General features: G+C 46.9%; 1 long non-coding RNA gene across 1 annotated transcript in view; it reads left to right on the top strand.

Annotated features, from left to right (window-relative positions):
• Positions 1 to 6,984: 6,984 nt before the first annotated feature.
• LOC137216110 (uncharacterized) overlaps positions 6,985 to 12,356 on the top strand; it is a 74,809-nt gene continuing 69,437 nt past the window's right edge. Inside the window, exons 1-2 of the long non-coding RNA XR_010939595.1 lie at positions 6,985 to 7,155; positions 10,071 to 10,184. This is a non-coding gene — a long non-coding RNA (uncharacterized lncRNA). The remainder of the gene's footprint in view (positions 7,156 to 10,070; positions 10,185 to 12,356) is intronic.

Here is a 12,356-nt window from a genome sequence, read left to right on the forward strand (position 1 = left end):
ACATTTCCTGGCTTTGCCATAGTAAATAGATAAATGTTCCAGAAATTATCCTTTTTTTTCAGATAACACAAGTAACATCACTCTAGGAAGGAAGATAAACATCCTACACCACCATGTGCTTATTCTCACAGTTGAAGCTCATCAAAGTGAAACAAACTTGCAAGTTGATATTAATACCAACTTGATACTGTTATAAACCTCTGGCCTCATATACAACTCAGTATCACTAGTCCTGAGCTGTTACTGGAAAATTGTCCATTGGCTCATGGAAATTTTCCGAGTTCAGTCATGCTCCAGTGACCTTGCATGTGGATACCAAATGAAACCCCAAAGCAGGTCTTTTCCTTTGCTGGCTTCCACAGCGTCATCACATCCATTTATGTTATAAGAGTTATACAGATTTTATATATTGTAGGAAGTTATATATGATTATTTAAACCTTTTGTTAATCAGCTTTATAAAACCATCTAGAATTATTACAACTAATGACCTGGACTTGACAGTTATCGAGAGAACTCTCTGTGCAGATCATTTCAAAGAGTCCTGTTCTGGGGTTTAGAGGTTGGGCAGGCTTTCTCAGTAAAGTTTTGATGGGAAGTGCAGGTAATGGTTAATTACAAGTATTTCCATATCCTTAGCGTTTCCAAAACTACACAAAATTTCATATGCATCTCTGACTCAGGGATCCACATGTGGTTTCTATATATAACCAGACATTACCTGGTAAATCCTCTGATGACTTTAACTCACTAAATGAGAGAAAAAACTATTCCTCTACTCACAACACTTTTGACACCAGACGTGTAGGGTTTTTTCCCACATTGACCAACTCTCTGACGCCAGGTAGGTGACCTACAATTCAGTTTCAGGTGTGGCACCGTCTACCTGGAGTCAGCATCAGAGCCACAGGTTAAGGGATCCGTCTCCCAAAACAGACCCCACTTCAGATGCCAGTCCTAAGTAGTGGGTCCCTAGGTCAGTTACACTTCTGTCCAACTTGGCTACAAATTGGGGGTTCCAAGACTCCCTCCTCTGGTTCAATAATTTGTTATAACATCTCACAGAACTCAGGGAAACACTCACGTTTACTAGTTTATTATCTAATAAAGGATATGGTAAAGGATACAAATGAACAGCCAGATGAATAGATACACAGGGTGAGATCAGAAGGGCCCCAAGCTCAGGAGCTCCTGTCCCTGTGGGTTTAGGGTGCATCACCCTCCTGGCACGTGGATGTGTAGAAGCTCTTTTACACGGTAGTTTAGGGATTTTTATAGAGGCTTCATCATGAAAACGGGATTGGTTATTAACTCAGTTTCCAGCCCCTCTCCCGTCCCTGGTGGATGAGGAGTGCAGATGAAAATTCGAAGCTTCTAACCATCGCTTGGTCTTCCTGGTGACCAGCCCCAGCCTCTGGAGGAAGCCACTAAGAGTCACCTTATTAGGACAAAAGACACTCCCATCACCCAGGAAATTCCAAGGGATTTAGGAGCTCTGGGTCAGGAACTGGGGTCAGAGGCCAAATATGAGGATACAAGATGCTCCTAGGGACTTCCCTGGTGGTCCAGTGGTTAAGAATCTGCCTTCCAATGCAGGGGACGCAGGTTCGATCCCTGGTCAGGGAACTAAGATCCCACATGCCGCAGGGCAACTGAGCCAGAGCACTGCAACTACTGAGCCCGCGTGCTCTGGAGCCCGTATATCAAAACTAGAGAGAAGCCCGCGCACGGCAACAAAGATTCCCATGTGCCAGCAACTGAGACCTGACGCAGCCTAATTAATTTAAAAAAAAGAGATGCTCCTAGCACATTTATCACTCAGGAAATTACAAAGATTTGGGGAGCTCTGGCCAGGAGCCCAGGACAAAGACCAAAATATATGTTTATTATCGTATCACAGTGTTGCACTCACCTCATCAGTTAGACTACATTAGGAATATCTGCCCTCATGTTAGCCCAGCCAGCAGCAGATTTTGTTCACCTGCAGTTCATAACACTTCTTTGTAACAAGGTATAAGAAAGGAATAGAACCTTACTTGATATCTACTAAAATTCAAGACACCAGTTATCTTTGTTTTTTCCCCCAATTTATTTATTTATTTATTTCTGGCTGCGTTGGGTCTTCGTTGCTGCACGCGGGCTTTTTCTCTAGTTGCGGCGAGCGGGGGCTACTCTTCATCGCAGTGTGTGGGCTTCTCATTGCGGTGGCTTCTCTTGTTGCGGAGCACAGGCCCTAGGCACGTGGGCTTCAGTAGCTGTGGCTCGCGGGCTCTAGAGCCCAGGCTCAGTAGTTGTGGCGCATGGGCTTAGTTGCTCTGCAGCATGTGGGATCTTCCCGGACCAGGGTCCCCTGCATTGGCAGGCAGATTCTTAACCACTGCGCCACCAGGGAAGTCCCAGTTACCTTACTTTTTAAAACCTAATTTATTGCTTTTATAAAGGTAAGTCAAATATATCCCCTTCTTGTCTTTCAGTCTGTGGAGCTCTTCCATCGAGTGGGGACAGAAAACCCAAAGGTAATCATTGGAGCCACTGTTCAAGGTGGAATTGGAAGCAGATAGTTCCATATGTCAGCACCCAAAGGAAAAAGGAAAGAATCAAATATAAATCAAATATATGATTTGCTACCAAAACACCCAAATCACGCACAAAAAACAAAGTATGTATACTCTCCCGTATCTGTGTACCCGCTGTGACAGCCATAGCAGTCATTTGAAAAATGGAAGTATTTATGGGATCTGTGATTTCAGACTTGGAATAGGGAAAGAGATAAAAATAAGATGCAGCTGAGGGCAGCCTCGGGGCGATTCCACCTCCAGGAGGAAGGGGCTGACACCAGCCTGAGGCTCTTCGTACCCCAAATATTGAGTACTTCACTTTGTTTCATTACATTTATTTACTTCTAAAAACCAGAAATACATCTAAGATATGTTTGAGGGTTAAATGGGTAGTAATAATTCACACAGCAGGTGGAATCAATTCAATCAGATCCCTTTCCCCACCCTCTCCAGAGCCGTGCAGGACCAGTGGTGTGCACAGGGTACAAGGAGGGAAGGTAGATTCTCCACCAGAATCCTCCTCGGTAATCGCCTTCCTGGGTCAGGCGGGGCCGGCAAAGGGCCCCACTTGGTGCAGGGGCTGGGATGGGGCAGAGGAATGAGGGTTTTCTGTCGCTGGAAGTTCTGATGCAATCACAGACAGGTAAACACTGAAAGTCAAGTCCCGGAAGAAATGCAAGTCAGAGCCCAAACCAACATTCTAAGCCGGGTCAGCAAGCCTGGGGGCCAAGTAACAAGTGGGAGCTAAGGTAAGGCGCCAAGTGGGTTAGCAAAACAAGAGAGAACAGCTGAACGGGAGTATCAGGCAGGGCCCAAGAAGGCAGCGATTTGAGGTCAGGCTGACTGCACTGCGAAGAACTCAAGTGGTTCAGAATGAACCCCCCACCCCCGACCCCCAGGCTTTCTCCTGCAGGGCCTCCCTAGATTTGCCTGGTGGAAGGCTCTGGAGAAGTCTGGAGCTTGCATTTCTAAGGTGGCAGGAGGTTCCCGTGGTCACAGTGGATTAGCTACCGGAGCCCTTATGGGGATCGGGTGTTCAAGGTCGGCTGTCTGTGGCAGGCTGGGGGCAGCAGGAATCTGTGGGGCATGGTCGGGATGGAAGCTGAGGACAGGAGGCCGTGGGGTGAAGCTTCAAGGGCCTGAGTGGACCTCTGGTTTCTGATGCATTCGGTCTGGAAGATTCTGAAGGAGACCCAGGCATCTTCCACTGAGATGTCCTCTTTCAGGGCTGGACAGCTATCCGTTTATGACTTTTTTTTTTTTTTTTTCGGTACACTGCCGTGGCCTCTCCCATTGCGGAGCACGGGCTCCGGACGCGCAGGCTCAGTAGTTGTGGCTCACGGGCCCAGCTGCTCCGCGGCATGTGGGATCTTCCTGAACCAGGGTACGAACCCGTGTCCCCTGCATTGGCAGGCGGACTCTCAACCACTGCGCCACCAGGGAAGCCCCTATGACGTATTTTGACCCTCAGCATACTAAAGGGTTTTCCAGAGGTCTTTCCGGGTGTCACAGTCCTCCTGCTGCCCCGCCCCGAGCGCCTGCCTTCGGCCAGGCTTATTCTTATGGAGTGGGGTACTCCTGGGGAACGAGTACAGTGGATTTTTATACCAAATGCCACTGAGTTGAGTTGAATGCACTGGTTCTTTCTGTTTCTCCAGAACTACAGAAGCTTCCCCCACTGCCCTTTCACCAAGTTAATATCGATTAATTATTGGTAGAAGTCAAGCTCAGGAATAAACACTTTACATGTGATTCTCACTGAATCCGTCCATGCTCTAGAGCAGACCCTCCCAAGCATCCAGGACCCGTTTCTTCCTCTCCAGAGGAAGCCTGTCAGGTCCTGCAGAGCGACGGAGCCATTGTGGACAACGACACAGCGCTTTACCACCTACTTGGAGTCTTGTGTCTTGTTTAAGAAAATGTTATTTTGAGTTTTCCATCGCTCACAGCCAAACCTAATCCATACCGACTAGCAAGGTCCGCAGGACTAGGCTGTGAACACTCTAAAAAGATCGGACAGTGAGAATAACCAAGCCTATGAGAATGCAGGAAAAATAACGCTCCATTAGCCTACCACCCTGGAAAATTTGAAGTTATTTTTATGACTTTGTAGAGAAAATTCCTACATTCTACTTTTTATAGGTAGACAAGGGGCTGGCCCTGAAGAACTGGGTGCACTGCTGGATTTGCATTGTCCTGTGTCACGGGCGGTGGCAGTGGGGTAGTTTGTGTACCTTGAGGGAGGTGCCTGGGTGCCCGTTCCACATGCTTATCTGGCTTCTCTCATTAGATATCTTTGACTGAAACTCTCACAAATTCTCAAATCGAAGCCCAAAAATCACCTCTTAACCCCAAACAGTGATTAGCTTCATAAATGAGATTCGGTGGCAGATTCCAAGGGCTGCTTAATATAAGGAACTATTCAAGTGAGGGAATTATATGATGGGTAGTTCTATATAATACAGATAAGAGTAATGCACTGTGACCCATCCCACCAACATTAGCCTTTTTCTACATAAAATATTCATGCAGTCACTTTATTTGAGAAAAAGTTTATAAAGCATCTGTGAAATTATTTTGTGAATTGTCTATCCTTTGACCGTATATCAATTGGGGTTTTCCCGTGTGTTATAGCCTTTTGTGGGAGTTCCTTCTAAATCCAGGATTGTAGCAGAATTAATTCTAATGCATTTTAATGCCAGTCTTCCTTGTTAGTCATTGTCAGAAAATTACAAATATTCTGCGTTGGGTACTGTCACATGTTACGCATCATAGTTCCACATGAAAAATCCTTTGCTGATAATTACTAGTGAGGCTTGGTTCACTTGATGGGGTTCATGGAGTTTTATTGACTTGGGGCTAATTAAATTGTTGCCTGCTGCGTTTGAGATTGGGCCACAGAAACATGACCATAATTAGTGCAGCCTTTGTGCAGGAGGCCTGAGGTGGACTGAGACCAACTTAGTGCTTGCTTAGTGCCTCTGTATTTGCTGGGGTGGAGGTGGGGAAGTGAGATGGCTGCACAGGCATGAACGTGGTATACATTCTAAAACTTAAAACATAATAAAAGGCATCCAAATCTGAAGGGCTATAGATCCTATTCTGAGCCACACCATTTAAGTTGTTTTGCAGCTACTGAAATCCCTGTCAGGTGGGAGAAGTTAACTGTATGCTGCCCATAAGCACTTAGACCCCAGACCAGTTGGAACCAGGTTGATGATGTTGATCTTGATTACCTCACCACCAACCAGTCAGAAGAATGTCCAGGAGCTGATCACACACCCCACAACGCCCCTCCCTCATCCTGTCTTTATTTTTTTTATTATTATTATTATTATTTGTTTGCGGTACGCGGGCCTCTCACTGTTGTGGCCTTTCCCGTTGCGGAGCACCGGCTCCGGACGCGCAGGCTCAGCGGCCATGGCTCACGGGCCTAGCCGCTCCGCGGCATGTGGGATCTTCCCGGACCGGGGCACGAACCCACGTCCCCTGCATCGGCAGGCGGACTCTCAACCACTGCGCCACCAGGGAAGCCCCTCATCCTGTCTTAAAACCCATTTCCTGAAAGCCTTCAGGGAGTTTGAGTCTTTTAAGCACTGGCTGTCCTGGACTCCTTGCTTCGCCCTGCAACAAACGCTTTCCACCACTTGGCTTTACTGCCCATGGGCAAGCAGACCCAAGTTTGGTAACATCTGCAGCAACAGGGATGGAACCGGAAATTATCACACTAAGTGAAGTAAGTCAGAAATAGACAAATACCATAAGATACCATACAGTACTGTACCATACGATATCACTTAAAATATGGCGCAAATGAACTTATCTACAAAACCGAAACAGACTCACATAGAGAACAGACTTGTGGTTGCCAAAGGGAGCGGGCAGGGAAAGGGATGGACTGAGAGTTCGGTGTTGGTAGATGCAAACTATTACATTTAGAACAGATAAACAACAGGGTCCTACTGTATAGCATGGGAAACTATATCCAATCCCCTGGGATAAACCATAATGGAAAAGAATATTAAAAAAGAATGTCTCTGTGTATAACTGAGTCACTGTGCTGTACAGCAGAGACTGGCACAACATTGTAAATCAACTATACTTCAATTAAAATTAAAATTTAAGAAGCCTTAAGTATGGCTGACCACCCCTAACTTGACCATGAGTGTGACAGGGGCCCTGAATCGGCTGAGCGTCTGCTGTCCCACTACAGGAGGGGCGCGGGGTCTCAGGCGCTAGTACCCAGTGAGAACCCGGAGGGAGAGGGATGCTAGGCACCACGGCCGGGTCTGCAGCCCTTCTCGCTCCACGCGGCTCTTCCCAGTGATTGGGCGGTGCCAACTCCCAGTGCGCCCTGCCCACCCCGCCCACCCCGCCCACCCCGCCCACCGGCGCCGGCTTCCCCAGTTCGCTGCGCGAGCGCGAGTTAAAGCCGCCCGGGCGGCCCGTGCGCTCCGCTTGCCCGTGGCGTCTTCGCGCAGCGCGCCTCGCGCCCGTGTCCCCGCGCTGTCTCCTCGCGGCCATGGGACTCTGGTCGCTCCTTCGGCTCCTGCCGCCCGTGCTGGCCGCGGTGGGCGGCCTCGGGGGCTCAGCGACCGGTGAGTGGGGCCCGCGGGTGGGGCGCCCCGGGAGGGACCGTATCCCGCTCTGCAGGCTGCGGGGCGCGGGGCTGCCCGGCTGCCGGGCGGGGGCGGAGGAGAGCTTGGGGTGCCCTCGCTGGGTGTGCGCGGCTTGTCCCCCGTCCTGCGGTGACCTTTTGTCTGGGAGGGCGAGGGTACACTGTCTTGAGGGGCCCCCTGCTTCTCAGCCCTTTACTCCTTAACAAGCCTGCCTGGTGGGTGGGCTCAGCGGATGGATTGGATGTCTTTTCCTCTCTGGCCCTCAGGCCGATGAGAAAGGAAGCTCGTTCCGCACCTGAGTGCAGGACGCACGCTCCCTTGTAGGTTCTTCCGTTCCCCAACATCCAAGGGAGTGGAATTGGCTTTCTAGCCCTGGTCTCTGATGGGCCCGCAGCCCAGGTTTAACCAGACAGCAAATTTAGCCTCTTGGAGGCCCGGGACCTTGGGAAGAGGTGCTTCCCTCCAGAAACAGCCCGGGGGAAACGGAGCTTGGGCCCAGGTGCGATTAGCAAGCAACTTCCAGCGGCGCTTGTTAATACCACTCAGGTGTCGGCGGACCCCAAGGCAGAGGAGAGCTGAGTCGGGGTCCCAGGGTGACTGAGACACCCAGAGTTCCCGTAGGGTTGGTGGCTGGTGACCTGGGCAGGTGCAGGAGGTGCCCAGTGTTTGTCAAACGACCTGGCCTGCAGGATTGCCCATCTCTCCTGACAGGTGCTTCCAATTGGCCCTCATGGATGGAGGGAGATTTTAACTCATTTTTTTAACTTATGCAGACACGTTGTTGGTCAAGGTACTGTTAACTGGTTTGGAGGAGATGTCCCTTAGTCTCTGAGCTGTTTGCCCTCCAGGAGGGATTCTGACCCTCAGGGTTTTTGCCTAACCTGGTGGGGCGTCTCTGCGGCAGGAAGCCCTTGCCCTGGGTGGTCTGTTTGCTCCACCCCAGAAACAGGGTTTAAAGTTACTTGCCGGGCTTCCCTGGTGGCGCAGTGGTTGAGAGTCCGCCTGCCAATGCAGGGGACGCGGGTTCGTGCCCCGGTCCGGGAGGATCCCACATGCCGAGGAGCTGCTGGGCCCGTGAGCCATGGCCGCTGGGCCTGCGCGTCCGGAGCCTGTGCTCCGCAGTGGGAGAGGCCACAGCGGTGAGAGGCCCGCGTACCGCAAAAAAAAACAAAAAAAAAAGTATAAAGTTACTTGCCTTTTTCACTAAGCAGTGTTCGCCCAGGCCTTCTGGTATGAAGACATCTTTGTGATGTCTGTTGTAGAACAGCCTGTGATCATTACACTTTGTATATTGACAGACTCGGAGAAAGCTACCATGAACTTAATATGTAAATAGATTAATAAATACATTTTAAATTTAATCACAGCAAGTATGCACCTAAATTTGGAAAGTAATGTTTGAGACCCATCTACAGATGGTGTTCAGAATCCATGTGCACACTTGGTCTCCAGACTGAGAATCAGCAGGGCAAATAGTGGTCCAGGTGGGACTCGCCTAGCAGTGTGAGTCTTTGCGGGTTGACTGCAGCCCTAACTGGGACCCTTCTGGAAGGATCTGCTAGAAGAGGTAGCAGAAGAGCTAACATTTTGGGAGCATTTGTTTGGTGGGTATTGTGCCCAGTGACTTTGTACTCTTTTAATCCTTGCATTTTCCTCTTAGAACCACTTATTTACTAGCCTCACTTTACAGACAAGAAAAACAGGTCCAGAGGGAGGCAGTAACTCTCCCGAGGTGATGTTAGTACGTGGTCTAACCAGAACTCCAACCTAGTAATTAGCCTGACGACTGAGCCTGGGGTCCCATCTTAGGGGTTGCTGACCTCACCTGCTCGCAATTGAATGGTTTTGGTCAAGTGAAGTGGGATTGCCCGGATGGTATGTGAGTAGCTGGCAAAGTTGTTAGCTATTCATTAATAACCAGTGCCTCCTGAGTCTTTCATTTATAATGCAATTTATAAGCCAGGCTTTAAAATCAAACATTGAGTAACTATGCTAAAAGCACTATCTTGGAGGGATGCAAGTAAGACTGAGGTCTGGTTCCTTACCAAAGAAGGTGTAGTCTACGCAGTGGGCTTCCATTGTCAACTCCCATCACATAGCTTTGCACACGACTTTCCATCCCGTATGCACACACTGTCCCTTGGGTAGGATTGCTGGGTCTTCACTGTGTCTTACGGAGACTTCTGCCAAATGGGACATGTGGCTTGTGTTTTCTCGGAACCAAGGATTGGCTTTTTCTCTTTGAAAGTTAGGCAAAATAGTAAACTAAGTACAACCAGGCCTTCTCTGAGCACCACATCCATAACAGGCTTATTTTTGACCATTAATCGTTCAGGGTTGAGAAACACAAGTTCATGATTTGAATAAAGCTGATAATATAAATCAGTATCCTGCAAATAATGGAAAACTTAAGTATTTATAACCAGGCTATTAGAGGTATTCTTATAAAGATGGCATGTAGGACCCCAAACCCTAACTTCATTTGAAGCTGTATCGACCCATGTCTAAAAGGAAACCAAAGTCAAGTGCTTTGAGCCTAGACCTCTAAACTTGCAACATTTCATACTCTTGAGTCTGTAAGACCAAATCAGACCTGAAAGAAGTATCTTTTTAAGCACAAGTGTAAGTCTGAGCCATTCTAACAAGACAACGGGGAGGCGAATGACAGCTCTCCAGCAACAACTCCACAGCCTCAGAAAGGATGGTCCCCAAGGATCGTCACTGGAGAACCTGCATGGGTTTTCAGGGTACTGAACCCCCTAGCGTTCTCCTAGATGATAGTTGAAGGAAGGTCTTCCAAAGAGAACAGTGACTTCAGCTCATCATGAAAAGGTCTCCTGGACCCAAGGAATCCAGGAACTCTGATGGCTTTGCTTCTTGGTCCTTCACTGCAGATGAAATACAGTGTCAGATGACAAGGCAAGCTGCATGTGGTGGGAGATGCATTCCTGTGGCCTGACTCTGCAGCGGAGAGCAGGAGTGCCCGGATGGGGCGGACGAGCAGTGTGGTAAGTGGTCTCACCGCCGTGTCCTGTTGTGTATCATGCACTCACCCACACCTGGCCCTTATTGCTACACATAGCAACACACACAGGTTGACAGTTCTCATGGTTTTCACCCTCGTAGGGGGTGTTGGGAAATGTTGATAGTTCTGGGTGTCTTGGTAGTGTAATTCGATTGTCAGAAGTAGCCTAACCTTTGAAATCAAAGTAAAACTGATTTAACTCTACTCCACGTTCAGTGGGAGCTCGGAGTGTTCTTTGTCCTCAGCTGCAGCAAACACACACTGCACTGCTCTCCACCTTCAAATTTCTGCTCGTTCCTTTTGGAGCAGTTCAGCTGTCTCCTGCCAAGTTCTGCCTTAGGAATTTCACCATAAGTTCTAAGCTATATCTCAAGGTATTTTTCTCAGGTTAAAAAAAAAAGTTCCAGCCCTAAGGGAAATTCTGGCGCTGTTAAAATCATTTATTATTTCACCTTGCTGCACTAGTTAAGGCTCATTTGATTATGAGTCGTAGAATCCACGTGAAGCTGAGGTAAGCTGGCTTAGGAATCTATCGTAAGGATACTGTGCTTTCTAATGGAACTCAGAGAAGACTACCTGTGTCTCATAGTAAAAACACATATCTCCGAGGATCAAAGACAATTGCCCCAGGAGGGGAAATCCACACGTGTTAGCCAGGCACCCTCAGAAATGTCTGTAAGATGACCTATTGAGCCCCACAGGATCTGAGTCCATTTCCTCAAAGAGATAAGAGTTCAAGTGGGTCATTGACTATAAGATATATCACATACACAGACCACTTTTATGTATAATCATTTTCAAATTTTTAAAAACATCATTGCGGGGCTTCCCTGGTGGCGCAGTGGTTGAGAGTCTGCCTGCCGGTGCAGGGGACACGGGTTTGAGCCCTGGTCTGGGAGGATCCCACATGTCGCGGAGCAGCTTGGCCCATGAGCCACAACTACTGAGCCTGCGTGTCTGGAGCCTGTCTCCGCAACAAGAGAGGCCGCGACAGTGAGAGGCCCGCACACCGCGATGAAGAGTGGCCCCAGTTCGCCGCAACTGGAGAGGGCCCTCGTGCAGAAATGAAGACCAAACACAGCCAAAAATAAATAAATAATTTTTTAGAAAAAGTCATTGCTTTACAAAAACAAACAAAAAACTTCTTTTTTAAAATTTTATTTTTTACATTTTTATTTTACTTTGGAGTTCAGTTGGTTTACAATGTTGTATTAGTTTCAGGTGTACAGCAAAGTGATTCAGTTATACATATACATATATTTATTTTTTAAATTCTTTTCTGATTTAGGATATTACAGAATATTGAATAGAGTTCCCTGTGCTATACAGTAGGTCCTTGTTGGTTATCTAATTTAAATATAGTAGTGTGTATATGTCAATCCCAAACTCCCAATTTATCCCTTCCCCTGCCACCTTTCCCCTTTGGTAATCATAGGTTTGTTTTCTAAGTCTGTGATTCTGTTTCTGTTTTGTAAGTAAGTTCATTTGTATCATTTTTTTTATTGAAGTATAATTTACTTATTTTTGTATTATTTGTAATACTTATTTTTTTATTTGTAATATTTATTACAAATAAATATTTATTTGTAATATTTATTTGTAATAAAGTATTATTTATTATTGAAGTATAATTTATTGAAGTACAATATTTTATTAATTTCAAGTGTATAATGTAGTGATTCGATATTTTTATACATCATAAAATGATCACCATAATAAGTCTAGTTATGATATGCCACAATACAAAGATATTACGTAGTTATTGACTATATTTCCCACACTGTACATTTTATACCTGTGACTCATTTATTTTTTAACTGGAAGTTTGTACCTCTTAACCTCCCTCACCTATTTTCCTAATCCCCCCCTACCCACCTCCCTCTGGCGACCACCAGTTTGTTCTCTGTATTTATGAGCTTGTTTCTGTTTTGTTATGTTTGTTCGTTTTTTAAAAATTTTATTGGAGTATAGTTGATTTACAGTGTCGTGTTAGTTTCAAGTGTACAGCAAAGTGAATCAGTTATACATATACGTGTATCCACTCTTTTTTAGATTCTTTTCCCAAGTAGGCCATTACAGAGTATTGAGTCCGTGTGCTATACAGTAGGTCCTTATTAGTTACCTATTTTGTGTATAGTAGTGTGTATATGTCAAT

Source organism: Pseudorca crassidens, chromosome 21, assembly GCF_039906515.1.
Source record: "Pseudorca crassidens isolate mPseCra1 chromosome 21, mPseCra1.hap1, whole genome shotgun sequence".
NCBI lineage: Eukaryota > Metazoa > Chordata > Mammalia > Artiodactyla > Delphinidae > Pseudorca > Pseudorca crassidens.